The following is a 12,129-nucleotide window of genomic DNA, read 5'->3' as shown; positions in this document are numbered from 1 at the left end:
TTCAGCTATAAACGTGTGCATGTGTGCAGGTGTGGGCTGATTCCTGAAATAAATGGAAAGTGAGAAAGTGCAAATATTTAATCACCATTTCTTGCCAATCCTGCCCCTCTGTAGGAAAAGTGATGCAGAACTCAGACCGCACATTTTTACTTCTTCCATATGAAAATAACAGGTCTCAGTGTAACACAAGAGAAAGCTGAGAAGGCTACAGGAAAACAGTAGAATTAGCAGGTAGATCTTGCAAGAAAGTGAGACCTTTTCTATCCTGTCTCTGTAATCTAGCTGGAGCATCTGCTATCCAAGTTGACATCAGCAGTCTGGCTAAAGAGAAATGCCTCCTGTCCCTTTACAGCTCCTGATGTGTTGCATCAAATGCCGTCAGTTCAAATTAAGCACTGCTGTTTTCTCCCTGTGCCCTGCCTGCTGCCTGACTTGTTGCACTTCTGCATGCAGCTGCAGTGGATGCACCCTGGCAGAGGCTGGTAACTGCCCTGCTCCCTCGATAGTTTGAGGAAGCAGCATGGCCAATTTGGCAAATCACCATAGTAAGGATCAGACTGCACATCTCTGAAACTGGTCCTTTCCCTCCCTTTTTAACTCCAACGTTTTGCTTAGACAGAAAGATTGCAGTCTAGCAGCCATTCAGAACAGGAGCCTTGTGCAGCCCCCAGAAAAGAGATTTCCAGGCTCAGCTAAGTACATGGTCTCAAATGAAATGGAACAGCAATGAAAATAAGTACAGTGCACCCAGCTTCTGCTGTACTGTATATTTAATAGTGTTCCATATCCAGATGCTTCTACTTTCTCCAAAGACCAGTTTTCTACTGATGTGAAACATCAACAGGGACCATTCAAAAAGTACAAATAGATACAATACTGAAGCAAGGATTTTTGGAGGAGATAAAAAAATCTCAAACTGTGAAGATGTAAAATTATATTCTTCTGAAAACTGGAATATACAAAACCCATATAATTTTTTGGACCCTGTGGCTTGTCCTCCCCATTCGTAGCTTAAATATCTTTTTGGATCTGAGACTGCCATGAGACACCAGCTGGCAACTCAGCCAGACAGAGCCACTCACTCAATCCCCCACAGTGGGATGGGGCAGAGAATCAGAAGGGTAAAAGTGAGAAAATTTGTGGGTTGGGATAAAGACACTTTAATAGGGAAAGCAAAAGCCACATGCATACAAGCAAAATAAAAGGAGTAATTAAATCACTTCCCATGGGCAGGTGTTCAGCCTTTCCCAGGAAAATAGGGTTCCATCATGTGTAATGGTGACTTGGGAAGGCAAACATCATCCAGCCCGTCCTTGTTCTTCCCCCAGCTTTATGTGCTGAGCACAATGCTGTATGTTCTGGAACATCCCTTTGGTCAGCTGGGGTCAGCTGCCCTGGCTGTGTGCCTTCCCAACTCCTTGTGCACCCCCAGCCTCCTCGCTGCTGGAGTGGTGTGAGAAGCAGGAAAGGCCTTGACTCTGTGTAAGAACAGCTCAGTGATAACTGAAACATCTCTGAATTTCCAGAGCTGTTTCCAGAACAAATCCAAAACACAGGCTATTGAGAAAAAAATAGCCCACCACCTATTGAGAAAAAAATTAACTCTACCCCAAGAAAATCAGCACAAAGACCAAACACTCTTCATTTCCTCTCATCTCTTAAATGACATCACTGGACTGTTGAGCAAAAGAGAGTAGATCACAGCAAACACAAATTTTCCCTCATAACACACTGAAGAACAGCTTTGACACCATGCCAGACTCTTAAAGGCTACCAAATTAATGTTCTGTTTGACCTCCACAAACTAGCCCTGGGATTCCAGGCTTTTAGAAGCCTTGTGCACAAGGCTTCACACTGTCTACCACAGGAAGATAAGTGTGGGTCAGAAAAAAAATTTGCTTTGCTGTGGGTTGGAAAAACACTTTTATCTCCCCTGATTTTAGAGATCTTCCTTTTTCAGATGCTACAATAACATTTTAGGGCTTCATCTGTTGGACGAAATGATTTGCACAGTCCAAGCTTTCTTCCTATGCTCATCCTGGAGACGTTGCTTTTTCAGACATCCTGCCTAATGTAGCCATTGACTCCAGCTGCCATTATGCCCCTAGGTCCATGGGGGATGGGAATGTCTTCTCTACACCCATCTCACTGGAGCAATTCCTTGCCAGGGCATATTTTTGATTTGTGAAGACACACACTTCACTGCAGAGCTGTCCTTTGTTGAGCAATAAAGGAGGCTGCCTTCTCTTGCTAGTACAAAACAAGTATCTCACAATTTATTCACAAAGCCTGCCCAAAAGAAAAACAACAGACAGAAAAAGAACAGGTTTAGGTCCCTTAAAGTGTCCTGAGAACTATATACACTCTCCATTTGATTAGACTGTAGTGTGATATACTGGGAAGCACCACTGGAGCCATAATGAACCCACAGGACATCCTGACAAGTTCCCAGACTAAACATGAAACCACAGTCTCTTGACTGTTTAATTTGTGTTTCTTTTTCCCTTGCATTACTTCTCTGATTCCCAGTGCATTAATTTATCTTGTCCACAGACCTGAAAATCTTCTAAATACTGTGAATACTGTGTTCTCTGCCTGCTCCCTCTCAGGAAGAGCATTGCCTTACTATTGAAGACTTCAAGAAGGTATCTAGCCAGGTGGAGAAGTGCAACTGGCACTTGCTGGGACTTGCACATACAACCACACCCTTTCAAACCCTTTGGAAGGAGTGTCTCAGAGCAGGTTTTCCCACTGACAGACTTCCACTGATCTTCCACCTGTTGACCTCTGGAATGAAAATTAAGAAGGAATGTGTCTCAGTAGACCACGCAAATGTCAGGACAAATCCTGCTCCTGATACTGCTGAGAAAATCCTCTACTTCTCTTTTCTTTCAACCCTTCTTTCCAAATTGAAGAAACACTTCTCATTTGACATGTCTATTAAATTCAGAGACACCCTGCTGCATAAGAAAGGCTGATGCAATGAAGGATTCTGCAGTCTCTTTCCAGCACCTCATGGTGCTAAAACAAATACCAGACATTCACCATGAAACATCGAACAGGTAAGCACAACCCAACTCAAACTGGTCATGCCATAGGGAAAACCTCACTTAGAGCAACATGGAGATTGAAAACTGGTGGGCTTCCAATGGCATCATGGCATGGAGTCTTAAAAGAGCTAGCCCAGATCCTGAAAACCCTAAAGCATATGCAGCAGAAAGATTCATACAGGCTAATTTACACCTGCTACTCTGCAGTAAGTTTGAATATCTCCATAGAGTTCCTGAAGACAAGCACAGAGAGGAAGAATGTCAAAAATTTAACATACATTACAGCGTTCACTATAAGGACAACTAACAATGATCCCTCTGTGATCATACAGCAGAATAAATTGATTGGAAAGAGCAGTCAAGAAGTATTTGTTAAAGCCAAGAATTTACTGAACTTCATTCTTCCTTCCGATTTTTGCACAGTTTTGGCACTTTTATTTAGCAAGTGGTGCAGTGCCTCTCACTGAACAAGAATTAGGTGTTAGAATAAGCTTCTGCCAATAATGCTGACTAAACACTTGTGATGCCGAGCAGACGGAGAAATGCAGCTGAGTGGCATCCACATGCATTTTATTAATTTCTCCTTTTTTCTTTTACCATATTCCTAACCCAAGTCTCCACTATTGAAATAAAGATTGCGGAATCTCAACCAAGTCCTCCCCCATATAGGGTCAATATCCAATTGCCTCTGTAATATGGTCTACTGCTTTATCAGTCCAGTCCTACATGTGTCATAACAATGCTTTCATCATTTTCTTTGTGAGATAATTCATCAGTTTTCTAGACAACATGACAATAGTACATAGGTCTGAAAATTAGGCAAGAGAAGCTGTATTCTAATTCCTCTGTAAGACATCTGGTAAACAAACCTGGCTCCACAACTTCTCTCTTCACGTATTTCAACTACCACTAGATAGTTACCAAACCTCTGTAGCACACCCAAGTTCTTCTTTCTTCAGTCTTTTTTTTCCCCTCATTGTCTTGTTTGAATGTAGATGCAATGCCTGGTTAGAAGCAGTAGCTGAGTATGGTCACTAGGTAATTTTTAGTCTTGTTCCACACACACTGAAGTTACCAAACATTTCATTTAAATCCAGATGTTCGCAGTTCTTTATTTAAAGTTGCTAAGGTAGGTTTGGCACATTTTTCTAACCACTTCAAATTGCTCTGTTTTCTCTTAGTTTCCTGTGGAGATCTTTCTCATTCAATAAACCCCTTCCTCTGGCAGAATAAAGTATGTTGGATCAGACATTCATTTTTTTAATGTCTGGCACTTGTCCTTGTTAGAACAGAAATCAAACAAATCCATATAGAGGATTCCTAATTGTGTGATAAATGGTCCTTGTTTAACCCAAGGTTGTATGTATGAGCAGAGGCTTCTACAGAGCTGAAGTTGCAACATGCTTTAGTTTGCCAGTAGTCACACATTTGCTGGAAGTCTTCAGTGACATCTACACGAAGGCCCAAATCCTAAGAGGGTTGCTTAAGCAACCAAGTGGAAATTAGGAATCCCGTTACTCATGGCTTTGCAATGAAATAACTCATTCAAAGTCATGACCAGGATGTGCATTCAGCAACTCTGAAACACAGCCATGTTCAGGAACTTCAGGCCAAATTCTATTATAAAACAGGGTGAAACCTGATGAATATAACTGCCTTGAAGGTCTCCTACAGACCACTGGGAGCTTGCCACACCTGTGCAGCAATAATCAAAAGTAGATCCATCCTTGTCAAGATTTGAACTGGAACTGTCATATATGAAACTTGAAGTTAGTTGACAATTATTTCTGTAGGCAAGCAGTAGTGTGTTAAAATTTCATAATATAGGGACTGGAATCAACATAATAGGAAGAAGGTAGCAACTAAGAAGAAAATTCAGCAGAGAATTTTGAGGGGATATCTTTTCTCATATCTTATTTATAACTGAAAGAAATGCACCAGGACAGGCTGGGGGGAACCCCCTCTGTGGAGAAGGACCTGGGGGTCCTGGTGGACAACAAGCTGTCCATGCCCATCAGCACCCTTGTGGCCAAGAAGGCCAACGGGATCCTGGGGTGCATTTGGAGCAGCACTACCAGTAGGGAATTACCCTGGTGAGGCACATCTGGAGTGCTGTGTCCAGTTCTGGGCTCCTCAGGACAAGAGAGACTTGGAGCTCCTGGAACAAGTCCAGTGGAGGGCAACAAAGAGAGTTAAGAGACTGGAGCATCTCACAAGGAAATGCTGAGGGACCTGGGCCTTCAGCCTCAAGAAGAGAAGACTGAGAGGAGACCTCATCAATGTTAATAAGTACCTCAAGTGAGGGTGCCAAGAGGAGGGAGCCAAGCAATAGAACTTGAGGCAGTGGGCAGAAAGTGATGCACAGGAAATTTATCTGAACACAAGGAGGAACTTCTTTACTGCGGGGTGATCACACGCTGGACTGGCCAGCGAGAGTGTGGAGTGTTCCTCACTGGAGATATTCAGGACCTATCTGGACACAATCCTGTGCCATGTGCTCTGGGATGGCCCTGCTTAAGCAGGGAAGTTGGATCAGATCACTGTGGTCTTTTCCAACCTGACCCATTCTGTGAAATGGCCCCAAACAGACAAATATGGTCATAGACTTATGACATTTTGGATTTAAAGAAATTGAGATTCAGTGCTAAAGCATGAATCTGTAACACAAAATGCTTTTTAGGTAGAATTAAGTACAATATTTTTGCTAAATCAGGAAGCTAAGTGCCTGACTGTTGACTTTGAAATGTTTCCATCACCTTTTAAGAAAGAAAATGTAGTATCTTAGTGATTCCCCCTACTCCTGAAATACTTTTCTTCTTCTTTAAATGGGCTATCACTGCTAAATGCTCAGAGATGTACAAGGAATGCACAAAGCAAGAAATGGTGTAATGCAAGCACATGTTTTGTTCTCCCTTTAAAACATACTACTACTAAAGATAGAAAACACATATCTTAGTTTAGCTCCAGACCATTCAGAGATGGGTGAAAAATTCATTCAGAAATTCAGGAATAAGTTCATGTACAAGAGGGGAGAACAAAATGCAGCCGCTGAAGGGAATAAAAAAAGGGAGGGGGACCTTAGATATGAAACATAATATTCCTCAGGCTATTATGTTACCCACTTGTGTTAACATCCAATATTTCTTCTTTTAAATTGCAAATTGTATGCCCTGTATTTTAAGGCACCAAATTATACTGCCATATTGAGGATTACTTAAACAATCCCAGTAAGTAGGTCAGTCAGTAATTTACTCTTGGTTTATTAGAGGGTGCTAAAAGAAAAGAGCAACACCGTTATTTGTTAAATGAACAGCTGGACCCAAATTGTTGGGGGAGAAAAAGTCATTAGTTGAGGAAGTGTTTTGTTAAGATTTCTAGCATAATGAAAAGTATGGCAAAACCTTTGCTTACCACAAAAAATTTGTGTAGGGAGCAAACACAATTAGAGCAACCTCCTTTGCACAGCAGGTTGGATTAAGCATCAGGAGGAACAAAGCAAAGAAGAGCTCCGATGACCCAGGGGACCAAGATGGGAGATGCATTTGGTCTGGTGCAGCCTCATTAGACCAGGTTTTTCCACAACCACAGTGGAAAGACTCCAGAAGCTGCTACTGAGTGAAAAAAGGAGAAAAGGATCTCAGTCAAATTTCTTTAGAATCACAAGCAAGAATTATTCAGTTATGAGTTTGACATACACAAAGGCAAAAAATTATTAAATTGTGCTTATGAAACCAGAACAGCCTTCTGGCACCAAATCTCAGATATTTACTTGGTAACTAATCTCCAATTTCCCAGTGTTCCCACTGGAAATTCTCTCCAGTACTGTAATGCATCAAATGAATTCTAAAGAGAAGGTATTGATTTTGATGTGATGTGTGGCTGTAGGTAAATATATAAGGCTAGAATAAAGCTATTAAAAGCCACTAGCTGAATGGCATAGAAGGGGTGAAAAGAGCAAAAATTTGGTCTTAAGGCTGATAGAACAAGGCCTTGACACCCATTCTTCCTTCTGAAAGCAGCATCAGCAACTCCTCCATGTGAATACTGTGTGGTGAGGGATTTTCATGGTTTTGGATAGAGATAGTGATGATGTCCTGCCTGTGCATTATCATCCTCACCACCACCCAGAATGGGCAATTGTGTGCACTAATAGGTAGCATTCATTACAGAGGTAAATGGTAATTTTTTTTGGCTCAGTTATTTTACATCAGTATAACTGTGCCTGGGCTGTGGTGATAAACCAAAAGTTTTGCTGATGTTGGCCTCAAGAGCTTCCTTGAATGCAGCTCTCAATTATAGTTTGTCTTTTCCTTTGCTTAGAAACCTTGCTCCATAAAAACAAGTTTTATTCATGAACCTAGCTCTAGCTGGCCTTCCTCAGAGCAAGAGACTGATTTCAAAAGTTCAGCTCCCTTTCCCTCCCTCACAAAGAAATTTCTTTTCATAACCTCTGAAGCAAAAACATAATTAAATTTCCAAATCACTGCTACAGGATTTTATGGGAGGCTTAACTTTCCAGAAGAGTGCAATAAATCAGAAAGGCTTTATTAAGAGCTAATTTAAAATATCCTGGTAATTTTTTTGCCCTTACAGAAACGTAGAGATCAAGTAAGATTATTACATGGTTCTGCTATAGAAAAGAAGTCATTTGGGGCAGTGAGCAAGAAATGGGTAGTCAGAAGGTCAGTAGTGGGACAATCCCTGGCCTCTATTTAGTTCTCAGTTTTCTAAGTTCATAGCCTGTGGAGGGTGACAGGATCTTCCTATTAAATACTGGAGAATGTTAAGCAGTTACAGAATACAATTTTTGAGCTTATTACAAGAACCAGCTTTCCACAGAAGTCCAAGCCTCCACTGTTCAGAGCACTAGGAAACTTTGGACAAATGCATACACACAGGCATCTGCATTTTTAAGGGCTCAGGAAAACAAGTATAGACACAAAATATGAACTGAAAGTCAACAAATTAGGGTACCAGCCTGATGGGGGAAAAACATTTCATCAGAAATTCATTATGAAGGAAAACCCTAGATTCTTCTCTGGCACCTGTCTTGTGACTGAAGAGTTCATTAGCCCAGATACCTCAGACAGTCTTGTAAGCAGCAGTATCAGTTCCTCTTCTCCAGGTAACCAGGAATCAATCCATTTAGGACATCATGCATCACATTTCATCTGGCAATCCAGAAGCCAGCAAAAATTGCACAGCAAAAGAGTTGTTTCCTGAAGAAAACACTCTGTCTGCTCATTGACTCTTGAAGCTCATGGCTAATCCTGAGGCAGAAGCAGTGTGAAGAGCACACAGTTCATGTGGAATCCTTCAGGTGGCACAAGCATGGACTGCTGTTTTCTCCAAATTCCAAACCTACATTCATTCCTGACAGCTGTGGTGACCTCATGTGTGTCCAGCCCTGTGTCCTGTCAGCAGGATAATGCACAGCTGACTAAACAAACCCAAACAAGAAATTCAACACCTTGCAGATGGCATGGTCTGCATGGTCTCACTGTTACCTTGAAATGGCTGTAGCACTGAGGAGAGGCTGACAGAAAAACTGACAACTCTCAATTCACTTTGAGATGAGGAGGATGACAGAGTCAAAACAGGTAAGCCAAGCTTACTAGTGTCTTTTGCCATTAGAGAACATGTGTGTCCCTGCCACAATGTCTAAGCATGTCAGTATTTCCAGAGTCAATGAAATCAGAGAGAGATGACCCAAAAGGATCAAATGTTGACCACAGGAAGCCACAAAACTAATGCAGTCACCCAAGTTTGTACAGGGTACACAAACTATCCAGGCTCCAGAGAGTCAGGGGTCAGGCATCATGAGTGATGAATCACCTTTTTCACAATTCTCTCCTAAAATAGGAGGACTAAGAGTAGACTCATAAATAAGACTGCAAAGAGCAGGAGAGCAAACAAGGATCCAGTAATCCCTTGTCTGAAAGCAAGCTTTACTCTGTGCTGCCCTGGCCCCCACAAAAATGGCCTTGTCAATCTGTCCTGTCTATACCTACCATCTCACCACAAGAGGTTACAGAGGGACAGTGCATTAACAGACTTTCTCAGCAAAATTCCACTTCAGAAAATATTTTACTTCAAAAGAAACTGAAAATTCACATAAAAATTAGATCATCTGGCCCATGAGATATGAAAAAACTTTCCACAACAAGAAACAGACAGATGAACAGCTAGACTAAGGCAGCAGGATTTTGCAAAATGTCTGCTCTGTAGTGTCTGGCTGATATAATGAATCAATAGATTACTGGCTTATGACCTATGGAGTTTCCATTCCCTTGCAGAGCAGAGAGGAATATGGGCTAGGACAATATGCTCTAGCAGAACAACTCAGTAGTACAGCACTTAGGCATTAGCTACAAAATGCTGATGAAAAATACACCAAAAGTAGATCTCCTCCTGGAAATTCCACTTACTAGTATTTTAACTAAACACATTTTTATGCCTCGAGTAAACAAACATATGAGGAAAAAATTAACAACTAAGAGAGGTTTGGAATTTTTTTTTTCATTTTTAAAGTAACAAATAGCTAGCTTCTACACTGATGACTTTTCACTTATGAGGGGCCATTTGGTTTTAAAAGCTTAACAGAGACTGTAACTAGACCACTGCTGCTTGTCAGATTTGTAATCTAAAATTCCATCCCCATCACAAAGCAATTCGAAGAAGACTGCAAAAGAAGTGTTTGCATTTCTGTGTGAATGCAGAAGGTATGGCCTCAAATGCACACCCAGAGATGCAGCAGGCTCACGAGGGGTGCCCAATGGCAAAGCTGAGGAGCATGGCCAGAGCAGCTCTGACACCATGCCTGGGGGAGGGGGCTTCGCAGGGAGGTGGCCTCTTTGGGGCAAGGATGATGAGACTGGCCAACCCTGTCCTGCAAGCTCTGCCTGCTACACCTAATGGATGGATACTGGATGAAAAGAATAAAAGCCTAGAGAACAGGCTAATGGTTATTATGGGGTGTAATTGGACTGGCAGACTGGGGATCACACACAGACTGTAGCCTCACAAAGAAGCTGAGGCAGAGTAGGATCTTGAAAGCTAGAATCCTGGAGTTTATTTCCATATTAAAATAAACCAAAAAACAAAAAACAAAACAAAACAAAAAAAAAACCACACAAAAAACCAAAATACATAATTGAAAGCATTTATCTGTTCTGTGTATCTATACTTTCAGGACAAAAAAGGATAGCAGAAACCAAAAGCATACCTATATCAGATGTTAGGTGTTACTATGAAAATGTTAAAAGTAAATTTATATTATTTAACCATAATGAAAAGACCAAGACCTGTGAGGGAGCTATAATAAACAACAAGTTCTGATTTCAGTCATGGAGTCCTTTAAAGAGATTGTTTTTACATACCAGGTCTAAGGCTTTCTTGAGGAGAGGAACACAGTACCAAAAGCAAAGTTGGACAGGGAAAATGAAGGTTATTCTTCTGTACTTCTCAGTTTCAGCACAGAAGCTGTTTCAAAGCAAAGAATAAAGTCGCTGTATTTCTTGAGGCAGCTGAGGAAAACCTTCAGGGTTTGCTGTGAAGGTGCAGTAATCTCTGCATTCAGCACAACACTGCACATTCAGCAACCTCTTTGGCAGCTGGGCCTTACACACTGTGCCCTTTATGCACAAGAACACAAGGCAGTCCTTAATGCCTGATCTCAAGCTTGGAATTCTGTCCATAAGACAGAGTCTATAAGACTACTTAGACATTTAATAAGACATTGCTCTTACCGTTAAGGTTCCTCAGTGAAACCAGGGCCTTCCCACTGATGTCAGCTTTCCCTGAAAAATCACTGCATCCTGTAGCCACCTAGACAGCTGTTCCCTGCCATCCCTCTGAATGTCACCTACAGATTTGAACCTAGCAGCCTTTTCTTGGGGCTAACCATTTATTAGCTGCCAGCAAGTAGCTATTTTTCCAGAGTAGTGGGGATGTGAAGAAGCTGTATTGATAAACTGGGCTCTGAGGCCCTGAGAGAGCAGCCTCTCTCTGCTCATGGCAGGAGAGGCAGATATGACCTCTCATGTTGGCAGGCATCTACTGGGGAAGCAGCTTTCTGACATGATGGCACATCATGTTCCTCTTTGTGTGAAGAAAAAAAAAAAAAACACTGACTAGAAAAGCCAGAGCTCCTTAAAAGGGTGTTCCCATCAATATTCAGAAAAATCAAGAAAAATTTCCCCTCTTATCAGATGTTCTCTTGCATTCAGATAATGGGAATGACAAGGGACGGCAAAGCAGGAGAAGCAAAACTGATTTGCTTTATGTAGATATGTGCAAGCATCTACTCTGATCACTCCATCCATGTTCTCACTAACTCTGAACAGGGATACTCCTTGTTTCTCCTGGTGTGTCACTGGCCATGTTTCCCTGTTTGTCTCCACCTCTCCTCAGAGGCATTTTGGAATTCTTCAAAGAGGTGAGTGGGTTTGGCATTTAAGTGACTGGCCTTCAGCTACAGACTCAGACCCTGAATCACAAGAGCCAGACCTCCCCCAGTCTTGGAGCTCAGGCTGCTTATTTGTCACCACCCCATTAAAGCAGTATTTGCACACTGGGCCCTCCATGCTCCTGCTAGTGAAACTGTACCCTCCTAGAAAGCTGATCCAGGTCTTCAAAACCCACAGGAATTTCAAGAAAGCCAAAATTGTCAATCAGCCTTCATCTTGCAAGACCTAGCACTGCACCGCCATGACCATGGTTACTTCTGGCAGAAGGCTGAGAAGGAATGTCAGAAAGTTACAGCAAATCAAAAAGAACTTTTTTTTTCTAGCTCATCTAGAAAGCTGGATACAAATTAATTCTTCCTCTAAATAAATAGAAAGGAGGAGAATGTGAAAGGCTGAATTTCAGGAGGATCTTTTACTTCACTACAATGCAATTTTTAAACACTCTTAAGTCACATAGCAAATCTTTGAGGTAGACTTCATTAACTTACTGATAGGGTATAAAAAAGATTAGAAGGACAAATAACAGAGGGAGACAGGAGATTAGTGAAATGTTTCACATGCAAAACTAGAACTGCATTGAGGAATCTGTCATCCTAGCCTTTCCCTATCCT

The 12,129-nt window shown here is 41.7% G+C and overlaps 1 long non-coding RNA gene across 1 annotated transcript; it reads right to left on the bottom strand.

Moving 5' to 3' along the window:
- Window positions 1–786: 786 nt before the first annotated feature.
- Window positions 787–10,459, bottom strand: LOC118687404 (uncharacterized). The gene is made up of 3 exons (XR_004980321.2): window positions 10,430–10,459; window positions 6,462–6,661; window positions 787–2,289 (listed from the first exon to the last, which is right to left on the bottom strand). It is a non-coding gene; the product is annotated as an uncharacterized LOC118687404 (long non-coding RNA).
- Window positions 10,460–12,129: the final 1,670 nt, after the last annotated feature.

This window comes from Molothrus ater, chromosome 6 (assembly GCF_012460135.2).
Source record: "Molothrus ater isolate BHLD 08-10-18 breed brown headed cowbird chromosome 6, BPBGC_Mater_1.1, whole genome shotgun sequence".
Lineage (NCBI taxonomy): Eukaryota > Metazoa > Chordata > Aves > Passeriformes > Icteridae > Molothrus > Molothrus ater.
This window is presented reverse-complemented; position numbering and strand designations above follow the sequence as displayed.